The sequence below is a fragment of the Sparus aurata genome, chromosome 24 (genome assembly GCF_900880675.1).
Source record: "Sparus aurata chromosome 24, fSpaAur1.1, whole genome shotgun sequence".
Lineage (NCBI taxonomy): Eukaryota > Metazoa > Chordata > Actinopteri > Spariformes > Sparidae > Sparus > Sparus aurata.
Genome location: NC_044210.1, coordinates 3,511,858 through 3,529,905, shown reverse-complemented (window position 1 = coordinate 3,529,905; position 18,048 = coordinate 3,511,858). Strand labels below are relative to the sequence as shown.

Here is an 18,048-nt window from a genome sequence, read left to right as displayed (position 1 = left end):
CTCTTTGCCTCTCTCTCCCCCCGTTTTCCTCGCTCAACTTCCTGCTCCTCTCTCTGATCTGTGTAGTTAGCCTGGTCAGTGTGAAGCTTCACACTCTTGCCTGAATCAGTACCTTCGATTTGCTCCTGTGACGTCAAGCGCTCAATCTGACAGCTGGAGGTTCCCACCACTTCAGGTGGAGCAGAGAAGGTGGAGGTGGGGAGGGTGGGGATAAGAATGACAGGTCTACAGGGGTCCTGATTGAGGTTCTCCTGGATGAGGCTGGAGCAACGGCCAGGGTGAGAACTGACCTCCACACGGGACCAGGAGGAGTGTGTGTTACCGACGGTGTGAGTTTGTGTTGTACCAGTGCTGTTGTGAGGAGTGTGTGCCGTCGTGTGAGTTAAACCAGTAGTGTTGTGAGGTGTGTGTGTCGCTGTGTGTGTTGTAGCAGTAGTGTTGTGAGGTGTGTGTGTTGCTGTGTGTGTTGTAGCAGTAGTGTTGTGAGGTGTGTGTGTTGCTGTGTGTGTTGTAGCAGTAGTGTTGTGAGGTGTGTGTGTCGTCATGTGTGTTGTAGCAGTAGTGTTGTGAGGTGTGTGTGTCGTCGTGTGTGTTGTAGCAGTAGTGTTGTGAGGTGTGTGTGTCGCTGTGTGTGTTAAACCAGTAGTGTTGTGAGGTGTGTGTGTCGCTGTGTGTGTTGTAGCAGTAGTGTTGTGAGGTGTGTGTGTCGTCATGTGTGTTGTAGCAGTAGTGTTGTGAGGTGTGTGTGTCGTCATGTGTGTTGTAGCAGTAGTGTTGTGAGGTGTGTGTGTCGCTGTGTGTGTTGTAGCAGTAGTGTTGTGAGGTGTGTGTGTCGTCATGTGTGTTGTAGCAGTAGTGTTGTGAGGTGTGTGTGTCGTCATGTGTGTTGTAGCAGTAGTGTTGTGAGGTGTGTGTGTCGCTGTGTGTGTTAAACCAGTAGTGTTGTGAGGTGTGTGTGTCGCTGTGTGTGTTGTAGCAGTAGTGTTGTGAGGTGTGTGTGTTGCTGTGTGTGTTGTAGCAGTAGTGTTGTGAGGTGTGTGTGTCGTCATGTGTGTTGTAGCAGTAGTGTTTCGAGGTGTGTGTGTCGTCGTGTGTGTTGTAGCAGTAGTGTTGTGAGGTGTGTGTGTCGTTGTGTGTGTGCCGGTCCTGGCTCGGTGCTGCAGGCTGATGGACTGGGTTAAGGAGCCTTTCTGTGGCGAGAAGCGGGGCAGCGGGAGCTCCGTCAGCTCCACGTACTCGCCCTCCGAGTCCTCGCTGCTCAATGGTGATTGGTCAGTTTTTGAAGATGATGGGAGGAGCTTTGCATTCTGTCCTGAGGTGTTAGAATCTCTACAGGGATTGTGCATTCTATCAATAAACATATCTCCATCATTAACGGACAGCTCCTTGTCCTCCTGCAGGGACGTGCGGCGCCGGCTGATGAATTGTGGGTAGACCAGGTCCTCCCAGGGGACTCTGAAGACGTCTCCGTGGGCAGAGAGGAGGCAGTGCTTCAGCCGGGACGCTCCTCGCTGCTCCCTCTCCCTGTTGACAGAGTCCAGCCAGGCCATGCTGAAGAGGGACCGCAGGGCTATCTCCGGCACCTCCTGCTGTTCCACATGACGGCTGCCGGCTGACGCGCTGCACAGGAGCAGGCGGGGGAAGGAGCCAACAGTGCTCCTGAAGGAGGCAGCGTGTGCTCGAGAAGGAGGAGGGGTGGCTGCAGGAGGAGAAACCACCAGGTAGAAGTCTCCTGGACGGAGGAGGCGCTGGTCCAACGGACAGAGCTGAACCACTACCTTCTCATGGACACACAGAGGCCAGCCTTCATGACGAAACAAGAAACCACAGTACTGCAACTGAGGAGAGGAGAGGAGAGGAGAGGAGAATATATTTATTAGTAGATTATACGGTAACACTTGTGTCTAAGAACAACCAAATATCCTCTCTGAGGTTTGTTCTCTTTGTGAACTAGATGTTGGATCATCTGTTACAGGAGAGCTCAGATGGAGTCCAGCTGTGGTCACAGCTGTATCCAGTCTAACAAACTGCCTCACATGTTTGTGGACATTCACATTAAGTAAATCACATCAACACACTTTTCAGTTTTCCTACTGACTTTGTGCTGAACAGCATCGCTTCTGTCTGATGTGGGCGGGGCCACACCCAGCAGCAGGCAGGTGAGTGACGATCCCACAGAGTCACCTTGACTAAACATGACGGTATTCAACAGGCAAGAACAGACATGACTAGAGAGAGTGAGAGAGAGTCACTTCATCACAGAGTGAAGACTGACTCATATCCACCAATAATCTCCTGAATCAAAGCCTCGTTTATTCTGTCCTCCTCCTTCATATTTGACTGCTGAAGCATGACGCAAAACATACAGAGAGCTCTTGTTGTTTCACTCTGTTAACTGAGCATCTACTGGGACAGTGGCTTCCAACAACGGGACATTGGCCTCCACCAACGGGACAGTGGCCTCCACCAACGGGACAGTGGCCTCCACCAACGGGACAGTGGCCTCCATGGAGGACAGTGGCTTCCAACAACGGGACAGTGGCCTCCAACAACGGGACAGTGGCCTCCATGGAGGACAGTGGCCTCCACCAACGGGACAGTGGCCTCCATGGAGGACAGTGGCCTCCACCAACGGGACAGTGGCCTCCACCAACGGGACATTGGCCTCCACCAACGGGACAGTGGCCTCCATGGAGGACAGTGGCCTCCACCAACGGGACAGTGGCCTCCACCAACGGGACAGTGGCCTCCACCAACGGGACAGTGGCGTCCACTGACAGGATATTAGGCACTAGCTCTTAAAGACTGGGTGAACACGACCTTTAAAGCCCCTACGGACACTAACAGCAGACAGATACTCACACATGCATCTTGTTGGAGGTTTACCAAGAACTGCTTTGCAGGCAACAGGAAGTGGATCAGGTAGCGAAGGCCGTCTCCTCTGTAGCAGCTCTCCACCACGTTGAGGACCTGACAGAGGACAGTTGGGGAAGTGGCCTGGAATGGCGGGTAGAGGGCTGACAAAGCCGCCTGGATGCAGCGGTCCAAAGATTCAGAGTCCTTAGAGAACAAATGAGGCGAGGGTCAAACTTGTGCTTTCAGTGCACTCTTGATTTAGTTTATCTTACAGACTTTCTACATATACTTAGGGCTTAGCTTGTACAGCCATGACCAAAGATGAAGCTGCTCTGGGCTGTAGCTCAGGGTTAAACAGCTCAGGGTTAAACAGCTCAGGGTTAAACAGACCAGCGTTAAACAGTCCAGGGTTAAACAGACCAGCGTTAAACAGTCCAGGGTTAAACAGACCAGCGTTAAAACAGTCCAGGGTTAAACAGACCAGGGTTAAACAGTCCAGGGTTAAACAGACCAGCGTTAAACAGACCAGGGTTAAACAGCTCAGGGTTAAACAGACCAGGGTTAAACAGACCAGTGTTAAACAGACCAGCGTTAAACAGACCAGCGTTAAACAGTCCAGGGTTAAACAGACCAGCGTTAAACAGACCAGGGTTAAACAGACCAGGGTTAAACAGTCCAGGGTTAAACAGTCCAGGGTTAAACAGTCCAGGGTTAAACAGACCAGCGTTAAACAGACCAGGGTTAAACAGACCAGCGTTAAACAGACCAGGGTTAAACAGACCAGGGTTAAACAGACCAGGGTTAAACAGACCAGCGTTAAACAGACCAGCGTTATACAGACCAGCGTTATACAGACCAGGGTTAAACAGACCAGGGTTAAACAGACCAGGGTTCAACAGTAGTGTTAAACAGTAAATACTTAACTTGAGCAGCCAGCAAGAACTGAGAATGTGTGTGTTAAAGGACAGCAGCTGTTTTTAAAACTGCCACACCTCTGCATCACATTCCAGTCACACAAAGAACTGAGAGTCATTGAGCCACTTCCACATGTCAACAACATTCACTCTGATTCCTTCTGACCACTGACAGATTCAGGGTCAGACCAGGACCTGTTTAGGTTTTAGACATGAAAAGACCAGTCCAATGACACCAGAACCACGGAGCAGTACCACTGATCATTCACAGCAGCCTCCTCTGCTTTAATTTTTCTACATATTCATGTTCATGTTACTGTGCATGAGTGTCTCAGCTGTTATCCAGCTGTAAGCTGCTCTCTGCTGCAGCCAACTCGCCTCTTATCGGCACGTGTTTTTCTTTGAGTGCAGTCAAACACAAGTTCAACATGTCATGCTAACTGCCGAGGGCACGTCGGCGTGGAGGAGTGGCTGGGAGGCCCCGTCTTGTGGCGGTGAGTTCAGGAACAGGGCTGTAACTGGATCCACTGGTCTGGAGGCAGTAAAGACTGGTCAGGTAAAAATATCAGCCGACACACAACGTCTGGCTCCAGTCAGCTCTCTGTGACCGTCTGAATATAAGATGACATACATTTGAACGCCGACTTTAGGTCTGACTGTTAATGTGACGCCATTTATTTCTGTTTTATCATCCCTCTCCTTTTCTGTCAGCACAGGAGAATATGAGCCCTGACTCTTTACATTAACATGATGAAAAATAAAAATACCTGCTCACCATAATTCACACAGATATGCAACTTAACCAGTCAAATATGTTTACTGAATAGAAATGTAAACAGAGACATTGTGGTTGTAACAACAGTTAGTGGTGGACCAACAACAGAACAAATCTCCACCAGCTGACAGCAGGATGAACTGCTGATTAGCACGTTAGCAGTCAACAGCACAACATGTAAATCAGACTTGGTGATTCTGCTGTCTTTTGATGGAGATCAGCTGGAAGTTTCCTCTCATGTCATCCTGCTCACCCAGCAACACGGCAGCGTTCTCCTTCAGTCAGAATATTCTGGATGTGACTCAGCTGAGCAGGATTCACACACAACAACTGGCAGTCAAATGTAGAGCCGAAGCCAATATTAGCAGCAGGATATCAGATGACAGCAGGCTGCAGGGGGATTTTTGTGCTGCTGAAAGGCACGATTACTGACCAGCACAGATCATGAGTTCAAACTGTTGACACAAGCAACTTCTTCTGGCTCACAGTGAAGTTAACATCATAAACACAAGAGGATTTCAACAAGAACACATATCAACACAAACACAGTGTTGGTCAGTCTGCAGCAGCTTAATCATTGTCACCTTTTAAGTCATTAACAACCAGAGCAGTAGCTGCAAACAGCAGCATGACTGCACCGTCCAACAGAGCCGATATCAACACTGATCACAGGAATCCAGCCAGCAAAGTCCTCGTTCCATCGGATTCAATTCAAAATTGATTGAGTTAGGGCTAGTTCAGCTACAATGCCAATTTAACTATGAAGAATGTTCTGAAATATTAGGGAAATATTACTGTCTACATGGAGAACTGGATTAAAAGATTTGTCTGTCTGTGGAGAAACAAATGGTATATTATTACGATTGAAGCATCTAACTTTATTATATTCATATTCTCCAGAACACATTACACAATATGTGTCGAAGCAAACTGTTTAACAAGCTCATTCTCTCTTTAGGATAAACAAAGTTTAAGAAAACACAAAAAAGAACACAAATAATGAACTGAATTAAAACTTCAGAACTACACAGGTCACAACAACCACATTGAAGCCATTTTCTTTTTAAAATCACCAGAAAACGAATTAAATGTTACATTTAATTAAGCTTTATGGTGTCGTTTTTTGTTTTGCACCAGCAGGTCGTCCACCAATCACAGTTCAGTTCTCGATGGTGTTTGTGAGATGGAAAAATTAAAACATGGGAAATCAGCTGAAGGGACGGCTGTAGCTCAGCAGGTAGAGCAGGTCGGCTAGTGATCGAAAGGTCGCTGGTTCAAATCCAGCTCCGGGCTGAGCTGAGCTGCATGTCCAAGTGTCCTTGAGCAAGATACTGAACCCCAAATCTCTCCCGATGTGCGGTTGACACCTTGCATGGCGGCCTCTGCCATCAGTGAGGGCCCTGCTGGCCCTGTACCCTGCCCTCGCCCAGAGACAGCTGACTGGCTCCAGCAGTGACTTTATGGGCTGGATAAAAAGGTGTAAAGTGGTTACCGACAATGGAGGGATGGATGGAAATCAGTTGAACTACAGCCAATGAACTGTGAATCCAACTGCAGGAGTCACAGTAGGGATCATAGTAATACCACTGAGTGATGGTGAGGAGGGTGAGGAGGGTGAGGAGAGGTGACATCACAGCAGGCTGAGTGAGGTTCCCAGTCTGCTAAATAATAACCTCATTATCCTTGACACACCAGACTTCGGTTCTGATTGAAGGTACAAACGCAGAGAAAAAGCTTGATGTATGAGATTACTGACAACACAAACAGCCAATCATAATGAGGCACAAGGTCAGAGGGTTAAAACCAGCTGATTCAAGCTTGCTTCCTGTGTCGTGTCTTCAGACAAAGGACTGATTTAGTTTCAATAACTTCTGTTAGAAAGCCATGTTAAAGGTGACAGTGAGCAGGTAAAGTCAACAGATGAGCATAGATGACTTTGGTCTTGTGGACCAGGACAGGAGAGACCAGACAAACCTGACCAACATGTGTCAACAGGGTGAAAACATCCCTGAACGTCTCACCATAGAGAGAATGACAGGATGTGATGGTGCTGATGTGGCTCACACAGTCTTTACTGCTGATCAGCATGAAGCATCACTGCAGTGCCGTTGCCATGGTTACCTGCTGTTTGTTTACAGTCGTGACATTTGAGGAGCTATTGTTGATTAAAGTGACTGAACAGCCTGTGGACATAAAAACTGAGGGAGAGAAGTCAACTACATTTCCCAGGGTGCATTTTGTTTGTACATTTCTGTAAGGCACTTTGAGATACTTTTTTGTATGAAAAGCACCATATAAATAAAGACTGATTTGATGTGATTTGATTTCACTGACCAACAGAGCTTCTGGAACCTAATAAAATATGTAGCAGTCTGAATCAGTTCACTGACAGAGTCCAAGGACGCTGTATTGAACCTGGACACAGTGTTGGATAGGGCTGCGTATTGTTAAGAACCACACGATTCGATTTCGATTCTTTAGCTCGCAATTCGATTCAATATTGACTTAAATGCTTCGTTATCGATTCAGTAATGAACAAATAATTCATTAGAGTACCTGTTGATAATTTTTAAATTCAAAAAAGTAATCTTAAATTATAAATCTTTCCTCTAGGAAGTTCTAGTTCGAATATAAATGTAAACAAAGGCACATGATGTGTTTAGTTATAAAAGTGCAGCCATAGTTAAGCTGAGAAAGTGCCATTGTTTTTCATGGTACATTCTTGTCTGACATAAACAGACATAACCGCGGTCCCTCCGCCCTCCGGCTGGACGTGACGGGGTCCTCTCTCCCCGGAGGAGAGTGCTACCCGCGGGCGCACCGTGAGCCGGAAGAAGAAGGACGGCGGCATCTTTCCTCCAAAATCACCGCAAGAAAGAGCGCCATTGTGCATCTAGTTGTGTGTAATTATCATGTACACCATATACGAAGTGTACAAAGATGTAGCTTCATCTCGCTCTTCGTACGCCATCTTTCTGGAATGCCGAGGCAGCTGGTGACGTAAAGAGGTCAGCCGGAGGTGTTTCTGTTACCACTAGTTGAAATGGGTACAGCGCCACCTAGCGTACCGGGTATAACATGCTGCGGACAATAATCTGATTTTGTATACTCAGACAATTGCAGTTGTCCGATTGAGTAGCAGAGTCGAACTATGGCTGTAATCTGACTAAGCTGTGCATGTAAAAATACTGAGTGAAGAAAAATCTGGAAACAAATAAACTACCAACCAGAGATATGTGAGAGGTGCCACACAGCTGTCAGCCAATCAGAGAGCTGGATGTTCTTAAAACAGTACAACACATCGGCAGTGTGATGAGTGGTGTGTGTGTTTGGGTGCTGGTGCAGAGAGGTTACTGTTTAATCATCCAGATGGAGCCTTTAACATAAACTAATCCCATCTCTCAGGTTCTGCTGGTTTTAATGAATAGTCAGTGTGAGCCTCTCTCTCCCTGGAGGGCCATGATTCATCCACCCAACTGTTCAGCTCACTGCTGATGGAAAAACCAGTTCCTGTTGGGTGTGGAGGACGAGGGCGCAGTAAACAGCAGGGTCAGCATTTCCTTCACTGGACTCTTCACATACACATGATGTTCAGATATTCTGGTGTAACACTGATATCTGATGAAGCGTCTCCCACAGTCATGTGATTAAATAACCACACCATAAGAGGGGTGGCGGTTTTCAAAAGGTGGAGGTCATGACCCTTTTAGTAACCAATCACAGAGACATAGCACGGGGAGGGAGGAGCTCTAAAAGGCTAGGGACCCACAGGAGACTTGACCTTTGACCCCCACAGTGACAGAAGAGGCCAGCTGTCCTATACATCAAACCCAGGGGGAGTAAAGAGGAGCAGGGTGGAGGTGTGAGGAGGCCTGGGGGCAGACACCACACTGATGGGGTAAGGTGTTGCTACACCGTGTTCAGCCACAGATCACATCAGCTGACCACTGCAGCCAACCTCACTTTGTTTTTTTGTTTTCTAGATCAATCAAACCCGTTCAGGTTACGTTCATTCATCAGCGTGTGCTGGATCAGAAGCTGACATCAGCATTACTTTACAACTCGTCTGTTCTCAAACCTGCAGACAGAAAATCATAAACTGAAAGTGTGACACTGGATACAACAGACTTAAATCTCAGTTCAACACCTTTACCTGCGGGACTAATTAATCGCAACTAGTTTAGAGCCAATCAGGGTCCAGTAGGACTTTGGACTGAAAAGGTGGAGCAATGGCGTGTCCAACAGTCAAACTCCACCCGGTCCACCCCGGAACAGAACAGGCTTCATGTGAGTAACGTCAGCGGTAGAAAGCTGATTTTCACAGATCGACTCCACTGATGAGCTCTGCAAAAAAACATCCTGAACTGAAGCCGTTTTAGTTTTGTCAGATGACAGATTACACTCTGGATTAAGAACACAGACAAGTTCTGTTTTCTTAATTATCATGAATCAAACGAGCTCCACAGGTAACATGAGTCCCGTGTGAAAATGACTTCTGTCTCAGGATGTTCTTCTGCTGGTGTTTTACATGTAATCTGACTTCATCCTGACGTTTCCCTTAATAATGAGTTGGCTTTGTTCTCACTCACAGTCTATTTGCCTATTAGCTGTGACCTGCTGCAGCTCGTTTAAAGAGAGTCTCCTCTCAGAGATCAAAGTTTCATCCATTTGATCTCATCTCACTCCATGAATGATGAGCAGGAATGAAAGCTAAACAGCTACAACAGCTTCAGGGTGAGAGAAGGGGCCCAGCAGTAAACTGATCACAGCACAGGATGATGTTGGGAGCAGGAGGACAGAGAGAGAGAGTACCAGGCTATGATGTTTCACTGCTAACAGGTGATACACATCATGATGAACTACTCCGCCAAATGGAAAGATTTGGAATTAATGCAATCTGAAGCACTAGAACAGTCTTCACCAGGGAGCTGCCAACACTATGATCCTCACCTGGAGAAAATAAAGCGCTGGACCAGGGTCGCCCTCAAGGTGTGATTCAACACCTATGAAAAAGCTTCATCTCGAGAAACATGCAAAAATATTGAAATGGGTGGCATATGACTCAGAGTTTATACCAGCAGGTCTAGATAAGCACTTCAGGCAGTGAGCACACAACGGTATAACAGCCTGCTGCACTGTAGCCCACAAGGATGGCCTCCAGGCTTTTATCCACATCTCTGAATCGTACAGAGGAAGAGAGGATGGATTCAGGTGTTTCCAGGTCAGAGACTACTTCAACAAGGACATCAAACAAACAGACAATTGGGATTCCAATCTGATCAGTATATTTACCGATGCATAGAAGGCTAAAGACAGTAAACATTTAATATCACAAATGTATAAGCTCCTACAAAGTTCCAGGAACCATTCTACTTCCCAGGTTGAGCAGATATGGGAGGGGGAGTCTGGCCTGGAGATATCCGAGGATGACTGGAGAGATATTTGGGTGGGTCAGGCTCGGACCACCAACGCCAGAGCGGGGCGAGAATCCAGCTGGAAGAAAATATAACTCCCGGAGAAATACGACAATCTTTGGTCTAGAAGTCCATTTTTCTTTTGTTAGGCTAAACTGTATCTGGGTAAAACCCCAGTTGGACTCATGGTCCAGGACAACTATCTTCTCCAACTATCTTCATAAATGGCTTCAGACAAATCTGCCATTGAGGAATGACAGCAGCATCCTCACTGGATTCTTCCAGTTGCCCTTTTCAATAAAATACTCCACCTCAAAAACAAACAAAATCAATGCAGCTGTAAAGTTGCTGAGGATCTCAGGCGACATACCAAACTTCCTCAGCCTCCTCAGAACATACAGCCACTGTTGGGCCCTCTATAATATAACCGAGTGATCGAGGTGCATCTGAATGCATCAATTCATCCTTGTCAGCAGAGGACAGAAGACACTCGGTGTGTTTACATGACACTCAAGAAAACAGAATTACTGTGTCAGTCCGACTATGATGGGATGTTTAAGATGCATGTATACACCTTAGTCTGACTAAAATCGGACCGGATCGGATTTCTCATAGTCGAATTACACCACGTAGATTATTAGATTGAAAGTCGCATTACTCCTGCATGTATACGTTTCCAGCGGATCGGATTTTGCGTTCTGCGCAGGCGCGAGATTTTTCCCCGGGGCCGTGAGCCAGAAGTAGATGGACGGCGGCGGCAGCGGCGGCTTTCCTCCGCAATCACCGCAAGAAAGAGCGCTAGAGTGCACCTAGTTTGTGTAATTATCATGTACACCATATACGAAGTGTACAAAGATGTAGCTTCATCTCGCTCTTCGTACGCCATCTTTCTGGAATGCCGAGGCAGCTGGTGACGTAAAGAGGTCAGCCGGAGGTGCGCCGTTAACACTAGTTGAACTGGGCACAGCGCCACCTAGCGTACCGGGTATGACATGCTCCGGCCAGTAATTCGATTTTCTCACCGGCATGTATACTCGGATAATTGCAGTTGTCTGACTGAGCAGCAGAGTCGAACTCTGTAATCTGACTAAGCTGTGCATGTAAACACACTGACTGTCCAAGTCCAGGCAGAGAGAAGCTGAACCGTGTCTGTTAAAGAAGTGAGTGTGACTGTGTTGTCCTTCTGTTTCTGCCTCCTCTGGTGTGTTTTCACAGGAGTTCACACCTTCATGAGAGCCGACAGCTGGGGTGTGTGTGTGTGTGTGTGTGTGTGTGTGTGTGTGTGTGTGTGTGTGTGTGTGTGTGTGTGTGTGTGTTGGGGGGGGGGTCCATCACAAACAAACCTCCCCCTCTCTCTCCATGAGGAGAACACTAAGACGTTGGCGCCACAGAGCTAAGACTGATAGCAGAGCGTTGACCTTCACAGAGAGTTTCTAAAACTGCAGATTAGATTCGAGGCTGCCACACTGAACTCACAGACTCAGTGATTCTCAACGATCTGAGCCCAGCTGTGCAGAGGAGGCACGAAACAAAAAGCTTTGATTCAAGGCCTCTCTGATGAGGTCCTCCGTGGAAATGAAGAGGTAAAGCCTCGGCCCCGCTGGGACCTGCTGTAACTGAAGCACCGGGCTCATCTCCAGCCACTGAGAGGCTCCGAGCGGCTGCAGGAACACTCGACTGGAGAGGACAGACACATAGTCATCATCTCAGAGATGAGAAGTGTGTCGCACCTGAATACCTGCCAGCGTTCTCAGCTGAGAGGAGTCAACTATAAGTTCAAGGAGCCGATGTCACAGCTGGACGGCATCTTCATCCTGACAGACTCTCCAGCATCTTCATCATGTAGAATCACAGTGCTGGACATCGTTTCACGCCAAATGAAAGGCTGATCACAACACCTGGTGTAAAGGTCACAGGTGAACTGAAGTCTGATCCCAGGTCACTGCTGATGCTTCTCTCTCATATTTATAGAAAATCTCTTGACATCCTGACAGCAGTAAATAAATCACTACTGTGACAACTAAAAGCTCGCAGGTCTCTAATAAACCAAACACTTCATTTAGATCAAACTAAATGTTTGGAAACTGTTTTTGTTTTATATTACGTGGAGCGGATTCTTCATCTTTGACAGGGACATGTTTGTTCATTTGAAAATATTAAATACATAATATATTTATTGGCAGATGAATCACTGATCAGAACTCTAAATTCAGAATGATCAGAACTGATATCTGTGTCTGTCGGTGGTTAATTCCTCAAACTGAAGTAGGTCAGATCACTTGATGGTCCCGGGGATCCTTCTGCTGACGGGGGTGGAGGCTTCATGTTTCAGGCAGGTTGGAGCAGGAAGGTGACAGCGTGTTAAAGACAAAGTTTCTGGAGGAACAGAAACCTCATTGTGTTCCCTCCTCTTCACTGAGAGCAGGACTCTGCAGTGCGTCGCCCCGGGACTGTCCTGTCCTGTCCTGTCCTGTCCCAACGACACAGCACCAGCAACAAGAACACTTCCCGTCACTGACCTGAGAAACATCTTTTATCAGAGGCTACAGCTCAGCCAGAAATGGCTGCAGGTCCAAACACTGAGTTGTTTCCCTGACATGTGACCCATGAGGCAGTGTGACAGCTTCCATCAGGACAGGAAGTGATGCCCAGTGGGTCAGTGTGTTAAACATGATACAGGCCAACAGCTGGAAACCTCATTCTGTCTGCAGACAGACCTGAACCCTGTTTTCTCCAAACACAAATCAAATCAGCCTGTTTCATGGTCACCTCAGGAACTCTGAGGAACTCCTGAAACAAGTCAAACGCTACAAAAAACACACGACAGAGGGAGAAAATCCAGCTTCAGCGTGTCAGACACACAACGTGATGCAGCTCAGGGATCTGCTTCAATGATGCCCCTAAAGTTTCCATCTGCAGATATTTCTGAACAGCTGATATAGCCACTTACTTTGATTGCAATACTTGAGATGTCAGGCGAGAATAGACGCATAGCTGGAGCAAAATATATCGTCACAACCTTTCTTACACTACCAGCATCAAAGTCTAACACAAGAACTTATTGTTTCAGTTTTCTGTGCACTAATCAGAGTTTAGCAACATTTGATCACAGTAAACTAAAGGCATAGAACATTTTAGTTTGAAAAATATTTTAGATTTTAACATTTAAAGTTTACAGGCTGCAGATGCAAAGTAGTGTGGAATAATGTTTCTTTTATACGTTAACTGGAGAAGGTCACAACCCCACCACAACTCATCCTAACTAAAAGTCAAACTGCAGCTGACGTGATGACATCCAACAGATTCCACTCTTTGAGTCACATTAGTGGACACATGCCAGTGAATAGCTGCATGTTGCTTCAGTGCTCCCGCATTATGAGTGTAACCTCATTAGAGCCTCCATCCATCAGTACGAGTCCATTATCTGAGTCTGAACATTCCTGCAGGTCTTCACGACTCTCAGCCCCTCAACAAGTCCAAACACCACAGATTCACAGTGTGAGGAGGAGCCTGAACACGTCCTGCCTCCATCACTACACCTCTCTTATCTGTGTGTCTCCATCTAGCACTCTGCTGAGTGCTGCGCTGCCAGGCATCAGCAGACAGTTATACACAGACCGATAACAGTCTTTTATTCAGCCGATCCTTCTGGCTGTTTGCGACACAGCGCAGCACTTTCTGCTCCACTGGCAGCTGCAGCAGTTTCTCTTCTTCATCTCACGGACAGACTGTTGAAGGCTGTTTTTTGGCATCATTGGAGTGTTTGTTTACAGTCTGGTTATCATCAGGGATTCTACCTGCGGGCATCAAACGTTAACCAACACACACGTACAGGTCTGTGTTGATGTGGGCGTGTTGCTACAGGTACAGGTGAGGTGACAGGATGTAATGCAGGAAGCCCTGTTTGAATAACCGGACCGATCAGACACCAGTTCATTCATCCTCCACGATCACCAGGAAATGAATACAGATATATCACCTACAACACAACAGTGTGTTGATTGTTGGGTCATGTTTGATTGTGTTGCTGCTAAAGTGAAGCCGGGTTCAACTTGTCTGCAGATGATGCTGTGTTTCTCCTGCAGCCTGAAGGAGGAGAGAGTGTGTTTCTCCTGCAGCCTGAAGGAGGAGAGTGTGTGTTTCTCCTGCAGCCTGGAGGAGGAGAGTGTGTGTTTCTCCTGCAGCCTGAAGGAGGAGAGTGTGTGTTTCTCCTGCAGCCTGGAGGAGGAGAGTGTGTGTTTCTCCTGCAGCCTGAAGGAGGAGAGTGTGTGTTTCTCCTGCAGCCTGAAGGAGGAGAGTGTGTGTTTCTCCTGCAGCCTGAAGGAGGAGAGAGTGTGTTTCTCCTGCAGCCTGAAGGAGGAGAGTGTGTGTTTCTCCTGCAGCCTGAAGGAGGAGAGAGTGTGTTTCTCCTGCAGCCTGAAGGAGGAGAGTGTGGTGTTTTCTCCTGCAGCCTGGAGGAGGAGAGTGTGTGTTTCTCCTGCAGCCTGGAGGAGGAGAGTGTGTGTTTCTCCTGCAGCCTGAAGGAGGAGAGAGTGTGTTTCTCCTGCAGCCTGAAGGAGGAGAGAGTGTGTTTCTCCTGCAGCCTGAAGGAGGAGAGTGTGTGTTTCTCCTGCAGCCTGAGGGAGGAGAGAGTGTGTTTCTCCTGCAGCCTGGAGGAGGAGAGTGTGTGTTTCTCCTGCAGCCTGAAGGAGGAGAGAGTGTGTTTCTCCTGCAGCCTGAAGGAGGAGAGAGTGTGTTTCTCCTGCAGTTTCAATTCAATTCAATTGGCTTTATTGGCATGACATTTTACACGTGTTGCCAAAGCACAATCACAACAATATGTAACAATAATACTATTCAACAGAACAAAATCAATAACTGTTTCTGTATCATCCAATCACAGTGACAGGGTCACTGGAGGGGTTAACTACAATAAACCTGGTCATATGTCAGAGACATCATCAACATGATGGCATAACATCACAGTCATCGATCACCTATGATCAATATATGGATACCCTCAGGTCAAAGACACAAAGAGAGCCGGTCAACAACACGACAACTCCCGAAGACACGAATTACGTCACAACTGGTAAATATTGTGTGAATCACAACGAGTCCAAACGGGTCGGTTAGTTTTGTACTGAGTTCAAAACGACTTTAAGTGACTCTGGTTTCTTAATGATGACGTTAGAGAGTGAAAACAAACATTTAGGATGTCAAAGAAAAGCTTCTGGATGAAAATATATAAACGGAGTAATTGATCAAGCCATCAGTTGTTGCAGCTCTGACAGTACAATCAACTGTACTACATCAACCCATATGATCAGCTGTCATTTTGAATGAATCACGGATAAATACAGTTTGATATCTAGAGACGCTCTCTGGTTCTGTTCTGGTTCTGCTTCCAGTCTCTCAAACATGTCAGAGCTCGTGTTTCTCACTGACAGGTCACCTTTAGATGAAACACACCCAGCGACCGTCTGTACAATCACACACCGACTCTATGGTAACAAAACAACCGTATCACTGCTCATAAGTGTGTGTGTGTGTGTGTGTGTCTGTGTGTGTGTGTGTGTGTGTGTGTCTGTGTGTGTCTGTGTGTGTGTGTGTGTGTGGGCGCCTTAGGTGTCTTTATTCTCTGCCTGCTCAGAGTTTCCTCCATTACAACACTCTGCTGATGACACGACAGCATCACTGTTGGTACAGAGCAAGTTTTTAAAATGTCTCACGTCCATATCTTTAACAGAAAATACAGTTCTCTTCTTCAAACACACACACATGTCGCAGGTTAGAGTCCAGAGGATCAGGTGCAGAACCTCGATCCAGTGTCCCAACAGCTCAGGTGTTGTTTTTAGACTATTTACCATAAATCCTTTTAGTTCAGACAGAGTTATTGATGTAGAATCATCAATAAGAGTGAGAGATTCATCAGTGAAGACCTCCAATAACAATAAAATGCCTCATGATTATTGATAAAACTAAGGTCTGCTTCTGTACACATCAACACGTGGTATTGATCTGAGAAATCATGATGCTGTCAGTATTGATAAGAGTTATAATCTGTGTGTATAATGTTCCTGAGAGCAGAGAGGTGGTTCAGAGGAATCCATCACTTCACTCTCTACATTGTCTTTTTCTGTCTGTTTTTATATGTATTGCACGGTGTTCCTCCAGTGCCCAGAGAGGCACCTTTAAATAAAATGTATTATTATTATTATTATTTCATTATCAACTAAATCAATGACTTGAACAATGGTTTAGTGTTTCTATGTACTACAGAATTTATATTTATTAAATCTGCTCACTTCTCAGCTTCACTGTCGAGGAGATGGAACACAAGAGAAATATACATGACAGATATCACAAAGATGAAGCACGATGGACGGGATATTTACAGTCAGCAGCTTGATTTTGAACTTGGTCTTCTCTCTTGTTTTAAATGGCTGAGACGAGCTTAACAATCTTGGACCGATGTGTGTTTTTGTGACGATCCACCGAGTGTTCTGGTTTCACTGAACTACACAAATATGTTCTTCTTTTAGACAGCAACAGTTTCAGAGATGTAAAATGATGATTAGTAAAGATGAAACATCCCCATACACTACAGAACATAGACAGGATACAATGATCACTTATGGAGACTGCAGCACAGGTGACAACAACAAGCTATGAGTGGTGAGTGACCTGTGGTCATCTAGGAACTACAGTCTCAACTACCAAAGCCCAAAGCAGCAGCTCTCACTGGTTCTGTACAGACAGAACATCCTCGAGTCATTCACACACAGACCAGCTACAGACAAACTGTTTCCACCTGAGTCCAAACCAGTAAAACACCAAGAAGCAGCAGCATCAATATACTGCAGCAACAACATCACTTACATTTCACGTCTCACAGAGTCACAATGACACCATGTTGTTTACATCTGCATCGTCACATCAGATGGAAAGATTCTATTCTATTCTATATCTGCTGCTTCATTTTACACACATTTACCCAGAACACATCCGGACAGGTTTGGAAAAGGACGCACCAAAACAGACTCAACTGTCAGGACAAAACATAAAGTAACAATCAACGAGAAAGATTCAAAATAGATAAATGCAGCAAATGCAAATGTACAGTTTAAAACAGCAGGACGTAAAGACCAGGATCTCTGAAAACTGCTCACGATCTGATCTCTAGGAGTTTAAAATAAAGTTTTGCTGTTTTGAACAGAGTTTGGAGAAACAGCAGGAGGCTGCAAAGACTTTAATTAAATCCCTTCATGGGCACCCGTCATAGTTTCTATTGATCTGTTTGTGTTGTTTTGATTTGCTGTTTTTTTATTATTTCGTATTAATCTGTGGTGTTTGTCTTCGTCTCACTGACTGCTGAGTCCGTCTCCTGTTTCACGTTCAGTAATAACTCAACTGAACTCCAGAGGCTGAATTCAAATTCAGTCCAGAGGAAACTATATTTAAATGTATTTCAACACACACACACACACACACACACACACGAAGAATACACCTTAGTGGAAACCCTACACCCCCTGCAGCCTCCTCCCCCACACAAAAACACACACACACACGCACTCTACATATGCTACAAGCTACAGTCTGTGTGTGTGTGTGTGTGTGTGTGTGTGTGTGTGTGTGTGTGTGTGTGTGTGGTATCTTACCATGCTGTGTGCTGTGTGTTGTCAGTAGTTTATTCCAGTCTGAGATCATTCTCTCTCTCTCTCTCTGTGGTGTGTGAGTGTCTCTCGTCTAGTCCGGTCTGATTTGGCCGTTAACAGTCGAGCCGCTCACATGTTAAGTCCCGCCCACCAGCTGTCAGTCATTCATCTCTGGATCCTCCCCCTCCTCCCCACCCGGTCTCCCTGTTTCCCCCTGCTGGCAGTATGTGGTCCTACAGGAGGACAGTCCACACTGATCCACTCAGGATGTGATGATGTCCTGATGGTGGCGCTACAGGAAACATGAACATCCACAACCAACCTGGTAGCTGGCAGATGTAGAGATCCAGTCTCCTGCTCCTACAGAAGCTGACTGACCTGAGAGACTGGATCCATTACTCACAGACTCCACATGTGACTGGACCGGTCCCAGTTTATTGACTGGGAAC

General features: G+C 46.4%; 1 protein-coding gene and 1 long non-coding RNA gene across 2 annotated transcripts in view; both read right to left on the bottom strand.

Moving 5' to 3' along the window:
- The window catches only part of ptgfrnb (prostaglandin F2 receptor inhibitor b), a 191,085-nt gene that overhangs the window by 102,132 nt on the left and 70,905 nt on the right, over nucleotides 1–18,048 (bottom strand). The window lies entirely within an intron of this gene.
- The window catches only part of LOC115577270 (uncharacterized), a 38,516-nt gene continuing 26,419 nt past the window's right edge, over nucleotides 5,952–18,048 (bottom strand). The window contains exon 5 of the long non-coding RNA XR_003983073.1: nucleotides 5,952–6,010. This is a non-coding gene — a long non-coding RNA (uncharacterized LOC115577270). The remainder of the gene's footprint in view (nucleotides 6,011–18,048) is intronic.